The sequence below is a fragment of the Triticum dicoccoides genome, chromosome 7A (genome assembly GCF_002162155.2).
Source record: "Triticum dicoccoides isolate Atlit2015 ecotype Zavitan chromosome 7A, WEW_v2.0, whole genome shotgun sequence".
NCBI lineage: Eukaryota > Viridiplantae > Streptophyta > Magnoliopsida > Poales > Poaceae > Triticum > Triticum dicoccoides.
In genome coordinates, this window is record NC_041392.1 from 190,182,793 (window position 1) to 190,192,288 (window position 9,496).

General features: G+C 42.7%; 1 pseudogene; it reads left to right on the forward strand.

Annotated features, from left to right (window-relative positions):
- The first annotated feature begins 8,254 nt into the window (after window positions 1-8,254).
- On the forward strand, window positions 8,255-9,207 carry LOC119333375 (annotated as a pseudogene).
- The last annotated feature ends 289 nt before the right edge of the window (window positions 9,208-9,496 follow it).

The following is a 9,496-nucleotide window of genomic DNA, read 5'->3' on the forward strand; positions in this document are numbered from 1 at the left end:
CGGGCTATGGAGATGCCCATCAATAGATATCGATGTGAGCGAGTAGGGATTGCCATGCAACGAATGCACTAGAGCTATAAGTATATGAAAGCTCATCAAAAGAAACTAAGTGGGTGTGCATCCAACTCGCTTGCTCACGAAGACCTAGGGCAATTTGAGGAAGCCCATCATTGGAATATACAAGCCAAGTTATATAATGAAAAATTCCCACTAGTATATGAAAGTGACATAACGAGAGACTCTCTATCATGAAGATCATGGTGCTACTTTGAAGCACAAGTGTGGTAAAAGGATAGTAACATTGTCCCTTCTCTCTTTTTCTCTCATTTTTTTTTTCATTTGGGCCTTTTCTCTTTTTTTATGGCCTCTTTTTTTTCGTCCGGAGTCTCATCCCGACTTATGGGGGAATCATAGTCTCCATCATCCTTTCCTCACTTGGGACAATGCTCTAGAAAATGATGATCATCACACTTTTATTTTTCTTACAACTCAACAATTACAACTCGATACTTAGAACATATATGACTCTATATGAATGCCTCCGGGGGTGTACCGGGATATGCAATGAATCAAGAGTGACATGTATGAAAGAATTATGAATGGTGGCTTTGCCACAAATACGATGTTAACTACATGATCATGCTAGCAATATGACAATGATGGAGCGTGTCATAATAAACGGAACAGTGGAAAGTTGCATGGCAATATATCTCGGAATGGCTATGGAAATGCCATGATAGGTAGTTATGGTGGCTGTTTTGAGTAAGGTATATGGTGGGTGTATGATACTGCGAAAGGTGCGCGGTATTAGAGAGGCTAGCAATGGTGGAAGGATGGAAAAAAGTGCATATAATCCATGGACTCAACATTAGTCATAAAGAACTCATATACTTATTGCAAAAATCTAGAAGTTACCAAAGCAAAGTATTATGCGCATGCTCCTAGGGGGATAGATTGGTAGGAAAAGACCATTGCTCGTCCCCGACCGCCACTCATAAGGAAGACAATCAATAAATAAATTATGCTCCGACTTCATCACATAATGGTTCACCATACGTGCATGCTACGGGAATCACAAACTTTAACACAAGTATTCTTTAAATTCACAACTACTAAACTAGCATAACTCTAATATTATCACCTCCATATCTCAAAACAATTATCATGCTTCAATTTTCTCTTAGTATTCAACGCACTCAAAAGAAAATTTCACATATCTTGAACACCAAGCATATTTATATTAAGCAAATTACCATGCTATTAAGACTCTCAAAATAATTTAAGTGAAGTATGAGAGATCAATAGTTTCTTTAAAACAAACCACCACCGTGCTCTAAAAGATCTAAGTGAAGCACATAGAGCAAAATTATAACGCTCAAAAGATATAAGTGAAGTGCATAGAGCAAAACTACATAGCTCAAAAGATTTAAGTGAAGCACATAGAGTATTCTATCAAATTTCAATTCCAGTATGGATCTCTCAAAAGGTGTGTACATCAAGGATGATTGTGGAATACTAACAAACAAAGGCACAAATAATACAAGACACTCCAAGCAAAACACATATCATGTTGGTGAATAAAAATATAGCTCCAAGTAAATTACCGATGGAAGTGGACGAAAGAGGGGATGCCTAGGCATCCCCAAGCTTTGACTTTTTGGTGTCCTTGGATTATCTTGGGGGTTCCATGGGCATCCCCAAGCTTAGGCTCTTGCCACTCCTTGTTCCATAATCCATCAAAAGAATTCACCCAAAACTTGAAAACTTCACAACACAAAACTCAATAGAAATCTCGTGAGCTCCGTTAGAGAAAGAAAACAAAAGACCACTTCAAGGTACTGTAATGAACTCATTATTTAGTTATTTTGGTGTTAAACCTACTGTATTCCAACTTCTCTATGGATTATAAACTATTTTACTAACCATAGATTCATCAAAATAAGCAAACAACACACGAAAAACAGAATCTGTCAAAAACAGAACAGTCTGTAGTAATCTGTAGCTAGCGCAAGATCTGGAACCCCAAAAATTCTAAAATAAATTGCTGGACGTGAGGAATTTATCTATTAATCATATGAAAAATAATTAACTAAATAGCACTCTTCAAATAAAAATGACAGCAGTTCTCGTGAGCGCTAAAGTTTCCGTTTTTTACAGCAAGTTCAACAAGACTTTCCCCAAGTCTTCCCAACGGTTCTACTTGGCACAAACATTAATTAAGCAAAAAAAACACAACCAAAACAGAGGCTAGATAATTTATTTATTTAATAACAGCAAGGAAAAATATTGGGTTGTTTCCCAACAAGCGCTTTTCTTTAAAGCCTTATAGCTAGGCATTGGTAATTTTAATGATGCTCACAAGAAAGACAAGAATTGAAGCACAAAAGGAGCATCATAAAGCATGTGACAAACACATCTAAGTCTAACATAATTCCTATGCATAGGCATCTTAAAGGCAAACAAATTATCATAGCAAGAAAAAACTAGCATATGCAAGGAAGCGGAAAGAAATAATAGCAATCTCAACATAACGAGAGGTAATTTAGTAACATGAAAATTTCTACCACCATATTTTCCTCTCTCGTAATAATTATATGTAGGATCATAAGAAAATTCAACAAAATAGCTATCACATAAAATATTTTCAACACGAACCACATGCATGCAAAGTTGACACTCTTTCAAAATAGTGGGATTAACATTAACTAAAGTCATGACCTTTCCAGACCCACTTTTATCAAAAATTTCATAAGATCGATCATTCTCCAAATTTGTGGGATCTAAATTTGATACTCTTACAATCCCACTTTCAGTAATATTGCAAACACTATTATCAATCTCATATTCATCATGGGGCTTAAATAAATTTTCTATATCATAAGAAGAATCACCCCAATCATGATCATTGCAACAAGTAGAGGACATAGCAAAACTAGCATCCCCAAGCTTAGGGTTTTTGCATATTATTAGCACAATTGAAATCAAGAGTGTTTATAGTAAAATCATTGCACTCATGATTTTTATTCCAAGATCTATCATGAATCGCTTCATAAAGTAATTCATCACACTTTTCAGATTCACGAATTTCAAGCAAAACCTCATAAAGATAATCTAGTGCACAAAATTTACTAGCAACTAGTTCATCATAATTAGATATCTTAAAAAGATTAGCAAGCGGATGAGGATCCATAGATCTTAGGTTCTCTGTTTAGTAATAAATAAACAACTATTCCAACCATACGAGCAAACGAGAAACGGGCAAAAGAGGCAAATAGAGAGGGAGGAGGAGAAGGAGATTGAGAAAGAGAGGGCGAATAAAACGGCAAGGGTGAAGTGGGGGAGAGGAAAACGAGAGGCAAATGGCATCTAATGGAATGCGAGAGATAGGGATTGTGATGGGTACTTGGTATGTTGACTTTTTGCGTAGACTCCCCGGCAACGGCGCCAGAAAAGAGCTTCTTGCTACCTCTTGAGCTTGCGTTGGTTTTCCCCGAAGAGGAAAGGATGATGCAGTAGAGTAGCGTAAGTATTTCCCTCAGTTTTTGAGAACCAAGGTATCAATCCAGTAGGAGGCCACACGCAAGTCCCTCATACCTACACAACACAAAGAACACAACGCAACCAACGCGATTAGGGGTTGTCAATCCCTTCACGGTCACTTACGAAAGTGAGATCCGATAGATAATATTTTTGGTATTTTTGATATAAAGATGCAAAGTGAAAAGTAAAAGGAAAAGTAAAAACAAAGCAAGATTAAAGTGATGGAGATTGATATGATGAGAATAGACTCGGGGACATAGGTTTCACTAGCGGCTTCTCTCAAGAGCATAAGTTTTCTACGGTGGGTGAACAAATTACTATTGAGAAATTGACAGAATTGAGCATAGTTATGAGAATATCTAGGCATGATCATGTATATAGGCATCACGCCCGTGACAAGTAGATCGAAATGATTCTGCATCTACTACTATTACTCCACTCATCGACCTCTATCCAGCATGCATCTAGAGTATTAAGTTGAAAACAGAGTAACGCTTTAAGCAAGATGACATGATGTAGAGAGATAAATTCATGCAATATGAAATAAACCCCATCTTGTTATCCTCGATGGCAACGATACAATACGTGTCTTGCTGCCCCTTCTGTCATTGTGAAAGAACACCGCAAGATCGAACCCAAAGCTGAGCACTTCTCCCATGGCAAGAACTACCAATCTAGTTGGCCATACCAAATGGATAATTCGAAGAGACTTGCAAAGATAACCAATCATACATAAAAGAATTCAGAGAAGATTCAAATATTGTTCGTGGATAGATTTGATCATAAACCCACAATTCATCGGTCTGAACAAACACACCGCAAAAGAAGAAGATTACATCGAATAGATCTCCACAAGAGAGGGGGAGAACATTGTATTGAGATCCAAAAAGAGGGAAGAAGCCATCTAGCTAATAACTATGGACCCGAAGGTCTGAGGTAAACTACTCACACTTCATCGGAGGGGCTATGATGATGTAGAAGCCCTCCGTGATGACGACCCTCTTTGGCGGAGCTCCAGAACAGGCCCCAAGATGGGATCTCGTGGATACAGAAAGTTGCGGCGGTGGAATTAGGTTTTTGGCTCCTATTCTGATCGTTTGGGGGTACGTGGGTATATATAGGAGGAAGGAGTACGTCGGTGGAGCACCGAGGGGCTCACGAGGCAGGGGGCGCACCCTGTAGGGGGGGGCACCCCTACCCTCGTGACCGCCTCCGGTACTTCTTGGAGTAGGGTCCAAGTCTCCTGGGTCTTATCCGAGAAGAAAATCATGTTCCAAAAAGGATTTTTCTGTTTGGACTCCGTTTGATATTCCGTTTCTTCGAAACACTGAAATAGGCAAAAAACAACAATTCTGGGCTGGGCCTCCGGTTAATAGGTTAGTCCCAAAAATAATATAAAAGTGGAAAATAAAGCCCAATATAGTCCAAAACAGTGGATAATATAGCATGGAGCAATCAAAAATTATAGATACGTTGGAGACGTATCAGCGGGCGCTGCTCAGTTCTGCCATTGTTAGTGCTTGGTTTTCGGAAGAGGGGGGAGGCACCTAGCGGGGATGGAAGATTGGATGATTATGTGCGGACAAGGATGGAGAAGTGAATATGTGTCGCGGGAAGTGGACATGTGATGATGACAATGTAGCAGCAGCACGCCGGTTGACTTACGAGATGCATCCCAACAGCGTAGGGTCATATCGATGCCAGAGAACATGCTTGAGTGATCACAGTACTAGTACAATAAACTACAATACCTACTACTATGCCCTAGTTTTTTTGCATATAGTGGAGTAGGACTCTGCTCTACTACTAGCACCGGAGGAGTAGTATATTGTAAAATAGTTACAAACTTCAATGCACGAGCGTGGAACGATTACGAACCACCATCGGTGCTAACTCCAATCCCCAGCAAACATTCACTGGGAGACATGGCAGTTGCAAATGCCCGCGACATAGTTACAGTACGCGTGTAAGGGTGGCGGTTTTGTCAAATACCATGGCTTATAAATAAGCCACCGTCGGATGGAAATCTGACGGTTATGTGGGATTCGCCAGGATTGGGCTCGTGGCGAACACTTGCCAGATATAATTACTAAAAAAGGTTAAAACACCCGGGGTTATAACTTGCATCGACTGACCACTAACGCCCGCGACGCAGTTACAGTACTAACATAGTTGTAAAATGGTCAAATAACGTGTCTATGTGGTGTTTGGAATTATATGCAAACTAGCAAGATGCTCGTGCATTGCTCGGAACATCAAGATGCATTTTTTACAAAACACCTATTGTGATTGACCCATGCAGGAGTAATCCCTTGTGTAAAAACTAATGATATCTCGATAATTTCATCAGAAAAAGGTATCTCGATAATTTCATCGAAAAAATGATATCTCGAGAAAGATGATAGAAAAGGTGAGGAGGAGTGGGGCATGGTGGTGACTGGTGGTCGGACTGGGCGAAGGCATGGGGATGGACGGCGCCGGCAACGGCCGCCATGCGAGATTGTTCTAGGGACTTCCTTTTTTAATTGCTCAGTAATGAGGTTGTGGGAGAAAAGGATGAACGAGGCAAGGCCTTATTTGCAAATGTGAAGAGGGCTATGGGTATCTTTTTGCAAAATTGCCATAATTCCTTCCTATCCGTCAGATATAGACCGGACGGCCTATTGCATGATGGAAGGCACACCGTCATCACCAACTCTGTTTTTTATCTAGGGAGTACTAGTAAGGACACCATCTACTGCTTCGTGTGCTACTCCTGCGCTCCATTCTGCGGGCGCAATGTCCCCTACATCCACTCCCTCCCGCACTCCATTCGGCGGGCGCAACGTCCCCTACAGCCACTCCTGTTTCATGGACGGCCTGGTCGATGCCTGCAAGGTTCCCTACGTCTACAAGAGTTTCGGCTGCGAGAGGTACGTCGACCATCACTTGCTGGCAGAGCATAGTTCCAGATGCGTGCACACGCCTTGCTACTGCTATGAGTGCACGACGCCGTTTGAGGGCTCACCGGCGAGCCTCGTGCATCACCTCATGGCACCGTCCGTCAATCACTACTGTCCCCCGACAGTAAACATCAAGTATGAGACGTGCTACCCGTTTGCCGTGCCGGAGTCGCTGGAGGATCACCGTCGCCTACTAGTCGTGGAGGAGGACGGCATTCCTATTGTGTTGCCTTGACACTTGATGGATAGACTGTGGACTTTTCTCGATTTTTCTACTATGTATGTAGTATTGGTTGCAAAGCACTTTATGTCCATGTATATTGTCTAGATCTATAAACAATTGTGGATCTTAGTAGTTCTTTTCTATTGATAATCTAAACCACCCAATATCTATTGTTTTGATAATACAATATACTGTTATTACTATGCTAACATTGACTCCACAAATATGCTTAATGACTGCTCCCTCCATCCAGAATTACTTGTCGCATATATGAATAAAAATGAATGTATCTAGAACTAAAATACATCTAGGTACATCTATTTCTCTGATAAGTATTTCTGGGTGGAGGGAGTATTAATTATGACCTATATATTGGCCATGCTGCAACGTTCATATCTTAGCCTTATATTTGGATACAATTTATTTCTTGCATTAATCATCGGCTATGGCATAAATTTTGCATCCTCCTCACGGCTTTAAATTCTGATGGTCATAGCTACTTTGCTGAATGAGTTTGATATCTCAGTAGGAACAAAACAGATTCGTGTACTTTTTCACCTACGGAAGTTCTAAGGAAGATGACTACTGAAGTCAAAGGTATTTCTTGAATCCGTTCATCTAGTAATGTTTATACGAAGCGAACATCGAGCTTGCGTGAGACAGAGGCGTCGAGACTCAAGAGTAGGGATCCGAATTTTGAAATTTCAAAGCCGCCCATGTTCGCTCGCTCGCCCCACCACGGGTGACGGACGACCCCTAGCCCCCTCCCCATACTCCTCTCCTACTGCCTCCGCCGACGTGGTCCACCATGGCCTTGCTTGCGTGGTGCTGGCTGCGACCGACAGCTCTTTCCCCACACACTCGGCAGGGCTCCTTTTGGCGGTAGTGTGGCTCGGCCAGCGGTGGTCTGGATCGGCGGGGTGGTTCCCGCGGTCCTCGGTGACTTAGGGGCGGTGGCGTGGCCGTTGGCTACGGGATGGTACGATGGTGCGGGAGATCGGCCGATGGCGCCCCTAGGCCCAGATCTGGGCCCTTTGGGCCCCATTTGGGTTCGGGTGGGCCTGCGGCTCTCTACATGGCAGCAAGGCTCCCTGGAGGTGGAGGTGGGGCGACGGTGGTCTCCTGGTGGCGGCGTTGGCAACCGGCATGCTGCAACATGGTAGGAGGACTTTGCGAGCCCATCTAGGCCGGGCCGGGCCAGTAGGGGCCTGGTTTGTCCTAGTTGCCGCGTCCGATTGGTTTTTGCATCGGCGATGGAGGTAGTCCACTCCCGCTTGGCTGAGTTGTTGGTGGCCCGGGTCCGTTGTTCCCTCTTAATTACTTCCTCTAGGCCCCGTGTCGGTGGCTCCAATTTGGCGACGAGGTTGATTCAAGGCCATGGTAGCGCATGCTGGTGGACGGCATGATTGGTGGAGAACTCAGATTCTCCGGGGTGGTGGGGATTTTGGGTCGGGAGAAATCCATTTCGGTTCCTTTTATGTGCGGTTTTAACTGCTACCTTCCATTCTACATAGGGGAATAATATTCTTTTTGATGATAACAGATTTCCATGGACAGAGAGTGGCTGCAGTACAATAGTGGTGTGCACAATGAGTTTGAGCTCTTCATGACAAACAAACACAACCACCTATTCCAGGACAACCATAGTGATGAGATGGATGGTCTGCTTGAAGCCACTACTGTTGTGGGTAACACTGATGATGCCTACGTTGTTGCTGCAGACCACATCAACAACGATGGAGAGACCCATAGTGAGCAGAGAATGGCCACAAGGCATGCCAATTATCACCGTCTGCGTAGTGAACAAATCCTACAACTTGAAGCGTACAATACATACTCAATCAATGTTTCTTACCTAGTGAAGATGTGTACTAATCCATTTTCATTAACATGATCTGTAGTGTGTTCCGGGACTGCCCTTATCCAGATGAGAAACTTTAGAAGGACCTTAGCGAGAGGATTGGCATGAGTGCCCAGCAGGTCAAGTTTTGGTTCCAAAACAAATGCACCTTTAGTAAGGTACATACCATTCTTTCACACAATTAGTTACATATGGGTCACCTACGATATGTAGTTATATGCACACTTTGCTGTTAAATAGTACAAACTCCACATAACATTGTAGCATTGTTCGTCATTGGATCTTACAATATACTATTGTATTTCCCTCGTGAACATGGCATCATACTCTGGTAACCACTAATTAAAATGACGCATACCTGAAATTAATAAATGCAGGGCAAGATGCAGCGGCGGGAGACCCAAAATCGTTGGATAGAAAATGAGAGGCTAAAACCTGAACATCAAGCCATCATGTTGGCTATGCAAAACAAGACTTGCCTCAAATGCAGAGGGGTGATGGTACAAACTCAGGATACCTCAGAGCGCCAACGCCTATACACAGAGAATATGAGGCTCAAGGAAGAACTCCTACATGCCACCGCCTATCTTAAAGAAGGTCTTCGCCGAAATGGCATGTCGCTCCCATGGGCCCGCAACTAACCATACCATATTCGATCTTATCCAATGTTAATTCCTCCGCATGAACTATAGTTTTACTTGGTTCCTCAGCTAGCAAATAATGTGACATGTTGCATGTGTATGTACATGACTTGTTCGGTTGTTTATTTATTTCCATAGGCTCTCATGGTTGCTACGTGGGATGGCACGAGATATGACAATCATGGCAGCAATGTAGGGGCAGTAGGATGAGCGGCTTTGGGATGGCATTGCCGTGAAGCTCGGTCCAATGCTCATCTTTGTCTCTTTGAGTTTGTAACAAAACATATCA